Source organism: Pan paniscus, chromosome 6, assembly GCF_029289425.2.
Source record: "Pan paniscus chromosome 6, NHGRI_mPanPan1-v2.0_pri, whole genome shotgun sequence".
In the NCBI taxonomy this organism is placed as follows: Eukaryota; Metazoa; Chordata; class Mammalia; order Primates; family Hominidae; genus Pan; species Pan paniscus.
The window spans coordinates 81,772,551-81,784,430 of NC_073255.2; the positions used below are offsets into that span (position 1 = coordinate 81,772,551).

An 11,880-nucleotide genomic window follows, 5' to 3' on the forward strand; every position below is an offset into this window, starting at 1 on the left:
ACCAGCAATTTCACTCCTAGACTAAGAGAAATAAAAACGTGTCCAGAGAGAAACTTGTACATCAATGTTTGTATCAGCATTATCCGTAATAGTCCCAGAGCAGAAACAACCCAAATGTACATCAGATGATGAATTAATAAACAAAATGTGGTATATCCATAAAATGGAATATTACTTGGTCATAATAAGGAATGAAGTACTGATATATGCTACAACATGGTGAACCCTGAAAACATGCTAAGTGAGAGATGCCAGTTATAAAAGACCACCCGTTATATGATTACATTCATCTGAACATCCATACCACGGAAATCTAGAGACAGAAAATAGACTGGTGGTCACTGAGCACTAAGAGGGGAGAGGATGGGAATAAAGGGGATAGAGAAAGGGCATGGGTTCCTTTTTGAGACGATGAAAATGTTCTAAAATTGGCTGTGGTAATGGTTGTCACTTAATTGTGCACTTTTAAAACGGAGAATTGTATAGTATGTGAATTACACCTCAATAAAGCTGTCTTTTTAAAAAACAGAAGAGATAGAATGTGAAGTTAGAGTCAAAGCACTATTTATGGTTTTGAAGCTGGAGGAGACTAAAAGCCAAGAAATTTGAGTGGCTTCTAGAAGCTGAGAATGACTTCTGGCTGACGGCCAGCAAAGAAATGAGGACCTCAGACCTTCACCACATGAAAATGAATTCTGCCAACATGAGTGCGTCTGGAAGGAGACTCTCCCTATCACCTCCAAATAAAAACCCAGGCTGGCCGATGCTTAATTCTGACCTCCTGAGGTCCTCAGCAGAATACCCAGCGAAGCCTGCTTGGACCTCTAATCTACAGAACTTAGAGATAATAAATGAGTGCTATGGACTAGGGGCGATGGCTCATGCCTGTATTCCCGGTACTTAGGAAGGCTGAAGTAGGACGACTGATTAAGGCTAGGAATTTGAGGTTGCAGCGAGCTATGACTGCACCACTGAACTCCAGCATGGGCAACAGAGACCTTCTCTTTTAAAAAAAATAAAAATAAAAAATAAATGAATGTTGTTTTAAACTGCTATCCTTTCCACTTCCCCCTTTGCTGGGAGAGCCTTTGCACATGCTGTTCCAATGTGAGGAATGCTATGCTCCTTGCTGTCCAGGTTGTGGTTTCTTTCTCATTATTTAGATCTAAGCTTTCACATCAAACTGTGAGAGGCCTTCCTTAGCCTCTGTGAAATACTACCTACCCCAACCTACCCAACCCTCTCCTCTGTCCTGGGCCAAATGCCGCTTCTCCATGTCCTATTTCTTATTATTCTTTGGGAGGGGTAGAGGCGGGGTCTCACAACGTAGCCCAGGCTGGTCTTTAACTTCTTACAGATGTGAGCCACCATGCCTGGGCTTCATGTGCTATTTCTTTCTCTTTTCCCTTTTTTTTTTTTTTTTTTTTGAGACAGGGTCTCACTCTGTCACCTAGGCTGGAGTGCAGTGGTACGATCATGGGCTCACTGCACTCGACCTACCCAGGCTCAAGCGATCCTCTCACCTCAGCCTCTTGAGAAGCTGGGACTACCAGCATGTGGCACCACACCTGGCTAAGTTTTGAATTTTTTTGTAGAGACAGGGTTTCGCCATATTGACCAGGCTGATCTTGAATTCCTGGCCTCAAGTGATCCACCCACCTTGGCCTCCCAAAGTGCTGGGATTACAGGCATGAGCCACTACACCCAGCCTCCATGTCTTATTTCTAGTAAATATTTTTTATTTACTTATTTACCTGTTGGTCTGTCTCCCTCACTGCCAGAATGCAATTTAGTGAGGACAGAGACCTTATTTTCCTTCTCCACTGTTACATTTCTAGTGACTCAAATAGTACCAGTGTGGTGTTATAATATATATTGACTTCTGTCCATGGTTCCTGGCTGGTAACTACCATAGCGCTCATACTAGGCATTTTTTTTCTTTTTTTTTTTGAGACAGGGTCTCACTCTGTTGCCCAAGCTGGAGTGCAATGGTAAGATCTCGGCTCTCTGCAACCTCTGCCTCCCGGGTTCAAGAGATTCTCCTGCCTCAGCCTCCCGAGTAACTGATACTACAGGTACCTACCACCATGCCCAGCTATTTTTGTATTTTTAGTAGAGACGGGGTTTCACCATGTTGGCCAGGCTGCTCTCGAACTCGACCTCAAGTGATCCACCCACCTCTGCCTCCCAAAGTGCTGGGATTACAGGCGTGAGCCACCAGTCCCAGCCCCAGGCTTTTGTTACAAGGTTGGGTGTGTTAGGCCTCGTGGGCAGCTTCTCTGATTTTCTTCTGCCCTCCTTTCACCTGCCCCAAGGCAGGACTCTACTCCCCGTGCCTTTCTGATGACTGGTCTTAAACCCTCCTCAGGGAGGGGCCCGCTCTATACTCTCAGGGACGAATGCTGATGTCAGGAAACCTCCACAAAAACCCAAGAGCACTGGGCCCAAGAAGCTTTCAGATAGCTGAACACAGTGGAGGTTCCTGGAGGGTGTGCACCCAGGGAGGGCATGGAAGCTCGCATCTTCCCCCATTCTTCGCCCCCAGCATCTCCTTCCTCTGGATCCTTTGCAACATTTGTTGTAATAAACCGGAAAACAGAAGCACCTCCCTGAGTTCTGTAAACCACCTCAGCAAATTCATCGAACCTAAAAAGGGAGCCATGGGAACCCCAACTTGAAGCTGGTCAGTTAGAACTCCTGGAGGCCCGGAGTTGCAACTGATGGGGGTTAGGAGGGGCACTCATGGGGACTGAGTCCTCACCCTGTGCGATCTGACACTACCTCCTGGTAGATGGTGCAGGAAGTGAACTAGAAGACACCCAGCTGGTGTGGTGTGTAGGGGAAGAATCCCCACACATATGGTCATGGAAGTCTTCTGTGTTGATGATTACTGTGGCGTGAACAGAGGAAAAACACAGTTTGAGAATTGTTTTTCCCTACACAACCAAGCATATCATACGTTCTCAAATCTTTGTTGAAAGAATAACTGAATGAATAAGGTTACTGTAGAGACTATAGAATAACATGGCTATAGAGCAATGATACATACTAAATGCTTAATAAATACAAAAGTCCCTTCCCCCAGGGTCAGGTGCAATGGTTCACGCCTATAATCCCAGCACTTTGGGAGGCGAAGGTGGGAGGATGGCTTGGAGCCAAGCATTCAAGACCAGCCTGGGCAACATAGCAAGACCCTGTCTCTATTATTTAAAAATGTTTAAAAATCTCTTCCCCTCATGAGTAATTAGCAATTACGTTAAAATTATACATGCTGGCCGGCCACGGTGGCTCACGCCTCTGATCCCAGCACTTTGGAAGGCCGAGGCGGGCAGATCACGAGGGCAAGAGTTGGATACCAGCCTGGCCAACATAGTGAAACCCCATCTCTACTAAAAATACAAAAATTAGCTGGGCATGGTGGCGCGTGCCTGTAGTCCCAGTTACTAGGGAGGCTGAGGCAGGAGAATCACTTGAACCCGGTAGGTGAAGGTTGTGGTGAGTCGAGGTCACGCCACTGCACTCCAGCCTGTGCGACAAAGCGAGACCCCATCTCAAAAAAGAAAAAAAATTATACATGCTCATCAACTTTACAAGGGAAAATAAACATCTATGGGATGGTTAAACAAACTGGGGCATGACCACACAAGAGAATACCGAACACTAAAAAGAACAAACTGTTAACACACGCAAAAGCCTGGATGCTCAAGAGCAAGATGCTGAGTTTTTTAAAAAGTCCATCTTAAAAGGTCACATACTCTAGGATTTATACTACCTTTCCAAATGACAAAACTACAGATATGGAGGACAAATTAGTGCTTTTTCCAGGTTAACAGTGGTGAAGGCAAGGGAGAGGAGGGGAAGGAAAATAGTATAAGCAGTTAACTCAGCAAGCTGAGTTGCTCAAATGATGCACATTCTCAGACGAGCCTGCTTCTGAGACTGGCCCTTGGTCAGCTCCTAGAAACTGAGGTCTTGTACTAGCCCTATGCCCTAAATGATAAGGGTGTTTTGTATGGTTACGGTACTGAACCACACTGTACCAGCTTCTCTAGATATTTTATGTGAACTGTATGATTTATGGTAAACACCTGCTTTCCTTCTGGAGTTGCTGTAATAGCGATCAGTCGCAAAGGAACTACATGCCTATGTGATATGGTCTGAATCTGTGTACCCACCCAAATGTCATGGTGAATCGAAATCCCCAATGTTGGAAGTGGGGCCTGTGAAAGGTGATCTGATCATGGGGCAGTTACTCATGAATGGTTTCACACCATCCCCTGTGGTTCTGTGCTTGTGAGATCTGGTTGTTTAAATGTGTGTAGCACCTTCTCTCTTGCTCCTGCTCCCACCAGGGGAGACACTTTGCTCCCCCTTTGCTTTCCACTATGATTGGAAGCTTCCTGACGCCTCCCTAGAAGCAGAAGCTGCAATGCTTCCTGTACAGCCTGTAGAACTGTGAGCTAATTAAACCTCCTTTCTTTATAAATTACTCAGTCTCAGGTATTTCTTTATAGCTATGTGAGAATGAACAAACTAATACACTATGTGACCCATCTCCAATAAAAGCCCTGGATTCTGAGGCTCATGTGAGCTTTCACAATAGAAAACACTTCACATGTGTTGCTAGAGTTTATGGCTGGGGAAGTAAGCACATCCTGGGCAACTCCATGGAGAGAAGACTCCGAATCTTCACAATGCTCGTGTCCTATAGAATCTTCTCAATGCACAACTACCCTTTATTAATCCTGCTTTGTATCCCCTCACTGTAACAAACCATAGCAAAGAATGTCCTGTGAGAGCCTTGAGCGAATTACGAAACCTGGGGGCAGCCCTGGGGACTGCTGACATAGGATGTGACTAAAAGGGCATAAGGGAGGTCTTTGGGGTAATGGAATAGTTCTGTATCTTGACTATGGTGGTGGCTACAGGAATCTATGTATGAGATAAAATGTGCATGACACTATACACATACATTGCACAAATATCAAATTCCTAGTTTTGACATTATATTACAGTTATGTAAGATGTAACCATTAAGCAAACCAGAAGAGTACACAGGCCCTGTCTGTATTATCCTTACAGCTTCCTATGGATTTGACGTTATTAATTATTCCAAATTCTAAAGTTTAGTTAAAAATCACACATGAACGTTTTTTAATAAAAATAAACACCTATCATGGAACTAATGTGTACCAGTTAAACACAACACTCAGATCATTCTGCTGCTTCTAAGTATAAAAAGAGAGCAAGGGTACCACCAAAAGAGAGTGCCATCATTTGAAAGGCTATGTGGTGGTGCCGACAGCTGTTATGGTAGAAGGCAGGAGAGTCGGCACACCCAGATTGGACATCAGAGCTACAGACAGCATATCCTGTAAACACAGGAAGAAACATGGGGGATCGACTGCATGAGACTCAACTCTTTCCTGGGCAGACAGACCTGTCCCTAGACAGGTAACCACCACCAGCACTGCTTCCAGGAGGGAGCTCCGAGGGGCCACATGCCGCTCCTGTTTGAGCACCGCACTCCAATAAATAGGAGCTTGATTGAGCAACCTGGGCATAAAGAATGCACGATTCAATTGGTCCCACTTATGTCAGGGAAGACAGAGTAAAAATGATCTCTGCTGCTGGGACAGTTAGGATTCTATAAATTGTGCCCCAGGGCTAGGATTTATTCTAGGTCCAGGTACCTACAAAAGCCAGAGAGGTACAAAGCTTACTTACAAAGCTCACAGAACTATTAGTGTTCTTTCTTAAGGCTCTGGATGCAAACCAGTTTCATCTCAGAAAAGCAAAACCAAAACACTTTACAGATGTGAGTAGTTTCCCTCTATCCTTGAGCAGGCCCTGCTTCCTATTCTTGGGTTCAATGTCATGCCCTCAGAGGTCATTCCTATCTCCAGACAACTCATCTGGGACTTACAGGAAACATCCAATCAATTCTAGTAAAATGATAAGCTATCCATTGACCTCAGTTAAGAAATAAAACTTACAGGTGATTTTTTTCCCTTAAATTTGTTTTTTTTTCTAGTTAAAGAAGTAAAGAATACTCATTATTTACAAAACCTGATATATATAGACAAGTAGAAAAAAAAGTTTTAGTCATAGAGTCACTGTATATGGTACATATTCTTATAGTGTTCCCTTGCACTCATTCAACAAATATTTATATACTGATTGATTACTGAATGACAGGCACTTAGGACACAAATATAACTAAAAATAAATCATTTCAGTCCTTGTGGAGCTTACCGTGTAATATAAGAAATATGACTGTATATGTGGAAGGCCTAAAGAAAATAAAACACTGTTACTGCTGAGAAATTAACTTTAAAATGGCTAACTTTCATAAAAGAATTCATATTTATGTGAAATAAGCTAAATAGGTACACGAAATCTGTGGAACTCTTGTAACAGACAAACAATAACAAGTTAGAAAGTATAAAAAGAGATATCAGTCAAAATAGCATGAATATGTAAAGACTTATGGAAAATATTTTAATGAGAAAATTATAATCCACATGGAAACACTGAGATATACTTAACGCAATGTGCGAAAATAAAATCTTATAACCATGTCAAACATTCCAAAATGTGTAAGTTTACTACGAATGGCAATAAAAATCCCACAAGACTTTCTGGAACTCAACAAAATGATTCTGTCAGCAAAAATAAACACTAAATTATTTTTTGATTTTCTAAATTAATTTTCTGAATTTTTATTTGCAAACTAGTTAGAAGACTGTGAACTCAAGAACAGACCTGTCAAACCACTACAGGACAGACTGACTCAAAAATGAATCTAATCTAATCTAATCTAATATAAGGTAATTTAATGTTAGAAGAAGGAGGGGAACGGGAAATTTTCAATAAATAGTGTTGCAATAACTGGTCAGCAATCTGCTACCCCCTACATTAATTACAGGTATCTTTAAAAAGTTAAAAGTTTGTAGAAACAAACAGAAAATAGAAAGAACTAAAATGAAGTATTCATGAAAGTTCTAAAGAGGTGAGGGTTATCTAAGTTTACAAACTGCAGGGAAAGTCAAAATGGAAACAAAACTTAAAATACATAAACTGAAACATCTAGCTGGTTCTTAATAGGCTATCTGTAGCCAAAACATAAAAGCAAATAAGGGACTAGAAAAAAAATCTGAAGTAAACAGGACAATGAAGTATTTTATTAAATTCAGAAATAGTACTAACAAAATTTATAAACCTTTGATAGCCAAGCAGGACAAGGTTATAAGCAGATCATGACCTTGAGCAGACCGCAAAATGTGAGCAGTTTGCTAGAAACAGAAATGGAATGCCAAAGGGTATGTGCATTTAAAATTCTGACATATACCAAACTGGTCTGACAAAAAGGCTATACCATTTACATTCCCACCTACAGTGTATGAGAGAATCTGGTCTCCCATAACCTCATAAGCATAGCATTATCGAACTTTAATTTTTGTCAGTCTGACAGGCAAACAAAAAAAATTCATTTAACGTGCTTTTCCCTAAGGTTAGCCACCTTTCCAGATATTTATTGGCACTAGTATAATTTCTTTGAATAAATTAACTGTCTTTGCTCAGTTTTCTATGTCATTACTGTTTTCTTTCGATTTATAGGTACTCTTCTTATATATTTTTCAGTCCTCAACTTGATGGTATGAAGACACCGTAATTCTAATAAAAGACTTATTAGCATTTGCAATCTGTAATCCAAGTTTCACCAACTTTCATATGATTAAATACAATGCTTCCAAAATGAATGTGAATGTCACACAGAATCAATGTCAGAGTTTTAATGTTAAATATAACAAAACAAAGTATCCAAATATTAGCCTAGACAAATAATTCCAAATGATAATCAACTCCCTGGAATAAAATGTAGAGTTGATTGCTGCTGGAATGAGCAGAGCAAGCAGGGGAGCATTCTTAAGGAATGAGTTCTAGACAATGGTCTTCTATTGTACTAGATCACGCCCTCCTTGATTAAGCAAAATTATAACTCTAATCTGAGCATGCCATTCTCCGGACTAATAGCTCAAAATTACATACAAGATTATCTGGCTACTGTAGCCTACTTTGTACCATTCTCTATGCCCTCGCCCAGGGAAGCAGCACAAATGGTCAATTTATTCAATAAGTCACTGACCAAAAATTATTTCTCTTAACTCCACTAAAGTAACAGCAACCTGCAATACATGAGGTGGTCTCTGTGTTAAAGGCATTTCTTTATTTTTTCTTTCCTTTTTTTTTTTTGGCACAGGGTCTTGCTCTATTAACCCAGGCTAGAGTGCAGTGGCATGATCACAGCTCACTGTAGCCATGACTGCCCAGGCTCAAGTGATCCTCCCCACTTCAGCTTCCCAAGTAGCTGGGACTACAGGTGTGCACCAGAATCCCTGGCTAAATTTTTTTGTTGTTGTTTTTTGTAGAGACAGGATCTCGCTATATTGCCCAGGCTGATCTCGAGCTCCTGGCCTTAAGCAATCCTCCCACCTTGGCCACCCAAAGTACTGGGATTACAGGCAGGAGCCAATGCACTCAGCTCAGTATTTTTTTTTTTTTTTTGGGAGGGGGGTTCAGCGGTATATTTTATTTCTTTAGAACATCGGTTGCAAAGCTGTTTAGATCTTTCAAAAACATCAACTCTTCTTTTTGACGACAAAATGGTGAATAAATTAAATTCAGAACTACAGTTTGTGAAGACACATGACATTTATGATTCATGAAATAGAAATCATGTACTGCTAAAATAAAGTTTCAACTGAGAAATACAGATTTAATTAAAACTGCACTCTATTCAGTGTTTGAATCCCTACTATGAAAATCAACTGTACAATGATTACTGAATAATCATCTCAAATATAACTTCGGGTGCTGTTTAATGTCACCTTACAGCAGAGTTCTTAGACTCAGGTGTGCATGGGTACAATATCAGAAATTTGTTCAAACTGTAGAAACCCTGAGGCCTGGTGAAACACAGCCTTAGAGTTCTGGAAGGTCACTGAAAAACCATCACTTCTCCTCATGCCAAGGAATGAAGGACTAATGCATAGAACATAAAGGTACATAAAAACGTACATGTCTTTGTTGTGTTATCAACACAGTTATTGCATTTGAACTCTATGCATTCAAACCTTAGACTCAATTACAAAGTGACTCTAAGCATTTCATAATTTTCTAAAAATGTTGATAGTGCAGGCATGTCTACTATTTTTAACTCAGAAGGGAGTTCCATGGAGTTTAGCCCAGTATTTTGGAGCTAGAAGAGAGAATCAGTCATTGAGTCCAAAACTCTACAGGTCAGAAAATGAAGGAGAGAGGGGTCATCTGTGCTCCTTTGGTCAAAGACTTCAGTTGAAGGGTGAGAGAGAATCCAGGCCATCTCCTGACTCGGGATTCTTCCAAGTTAGCAAATACATGATGTTTTCATTACTCAGGGAAAGTGTATAGAACTACTTTCAAAAATGTTTTAGGGACAATACACTAGAAGTGTTATCAAGAGATAAATCGCTTTGTAGTTAAAAAGTGAAAACTACAGCCTAAATGAAAGGAAGGGAGAATAAAAGGAAAATCGTATTTTTTTTCAGCTGTCATTATACAAGAGATGTTGCCCCCATTTACCAATGAAAAGACACTGAGGGCCACAGTGTCCCTCTGAGACCCTATTTCCAGGGTCACATAGCTGAAATATGTGGCCAAAACAGTATCTTTCCCAAGGCTTACAACTGTAGGCCCTTGTACTACACTGTGCTATACCTGGTAGGAAAGAATACAGATACACAAACTAAAAAACATCACTTATTTTAAAACTCTTGTTATTTCATGAAATGGCAGACCATAATGATTTGGTGTGGACATTAAACAAAAAGAGTTTATACCTCTCATTAAGATAATTTTCTGGAGCTTTGAATCCATGGTTTATACATAATTGTTCAGTATATTTTGTTTAGCCACAAAATCACAATTGTTAAATCTTTAATTACTGAAATATGAAGTTATGCAATTTATTTTTGAAATCTGTGTATGCTACTCACCAGATTTTTGTTCTTTAAAAAATATTTTGTTTTGCAATTTTCCAAATACAGTAGCCTCACAGTGCATATAGCAATCATAAGACTTTATCAACCTCTGGTTTCTGAACTCACATCCAACATTCATCACTTTCCTCTATTGAAATTATTCCCCACTAGTGGAGTATTTCTTTTCTTTCTAGTGCAATGACATGCTACAGCACACCATCTTATTGTTTGTGAAATCAATATTTAAGTTGATTCAGGAAAAGTGTATGGAACTAATTTCAAACATCTTTTAGGGACAATTCACTAGAATTGCCCCTAAAACCAGTTATAAGATAAAACCAGGAATTGGATAACAATGATGGACAATATTGTCATTGTCATCCAAATCTTGGTTTTATCTTGTAACTTAATTCAGAATGTTATTTGATGCCTACTTAATGGCTAGGGTTGCTATGTTTCTTAAATACTCACACTGTTTTTCTAATGGTAATACCACAAATCTAAGCCTGGATCTTTCTTTTTACAACTGATAAAAAGTGCATTATGATATTTTAACTGCTATTTACCTTCCTCAGAGAACTGCTGATTCTTCTATGCTGCATAAATATTTATTATTTTAAGGTAATTTGTAATCTAATATTTTGAAGATTCCAAATACATATTTGAAAATACTATTTTCCTGGATTCTAAGTTGCAATAGGTTGAATTAACTTAAAGAAAACAACTTTCCATATGCAATAAGCTATTTATCTGATTACCAACACCTATACAAGGGAAAAATAGCATTAACTGAAAAAATTATTTTTACTAATGTTTTTTTTTTTTTTTTTTTTTTTTGAGATGGGGTCTCACTCTGTTTCCCAGGCTGGAGTGCAGTGGCGCGGTCTCGGCTCACTACAACCTCCGCCTCCCAGGTTCACACCATTCTCCTGCCTCAAGCCTTCCGAGTAGCTGGGACTACAGGCGCCTGCCACCACGCCTGGCTAATTTTTTGTATTTTTAGTAGAGACGGGGTTTCACCATGTTAGCCAGGATGGTCTCGATCTCTTGACCTCGTGATCTGCCCGCCTCGGCCTTCCAAAGTGCTGGGATTACAGGCATGAGCCACCATGCCTGGCCACTAATGGCTGTTCTTTAAATGCTTTTTTGTATGTTGACTTCAATAGGGGTTTGTTTGAAATTGTGTAGTTTCACATGTCAGATACAATAAAGCAGCTTCAGCAAAAAGATTCAACCGAAGAGAAGCTACAAGTCCCTCAACTTGCCCACATTCACATTCCCACATTTCCAATTTGTTCCTCCTGCTTCAGTCAGTACCTAGCCTTGGCACGGCTGCTTCCTCTTCTCTATTTTTTTTTTTTTTGAGACGGAGTCTCACTCTGTCGCCCAGGCTGGAGTCCAGTGACATGATCTTGGTTCACTGCAACCTCCGTCTCCCGGGTTCAAGCGATTCTCCTGCCTCAGCCTCCCGAGCAGCTGGGAATACAGCCGCCCGCCATTACGCCTGGCTAATTCTTTGTATTTTTAGTAGAGACGGGGTTTCACTATGTTGGCCAGGCTGGTCTCGAACTCCTGACCTCGTGATTCGCCTTCTTCCACCTCCCAAAGTGCTGAGATTACAGGCATGAGCCACCGTGCCAGGCCCTCTCTCTTCTATTTAAAAGGATAGGCACAGCCTTTGGAACTGAATGTCTTTCCTCAGGCCTCACAATAGAAAATGAGGAAAGTTCATTCTGACAACTGGCTGCCTTAAGAAACAGAATTTGGGATTCTTTCCCTTCCAGCTCCTGTTGAGTCAAAGGCAAAGGCAATAACCCAATAAATGTGGTGAGACAATAAACGGAAACTGACATAAACA

The 11,880-nt window shown here is 40.6% G+C and overlaps 1 pseudogene; it reads right to left on the minus strand.

Annotated features, from left to right (window-relative positions):
- The window catches only part of LOC106634974 (rab5 GDP/GTP exchange factor-like), an 82,740-nt pseudogene extending 81,464 nt beyond the window's left edge, over window positions 1-1,276 (minus strand).
- Between the last annotated feature and the right edge of the window lie 10,604 nt (window positions 1,277-11,880).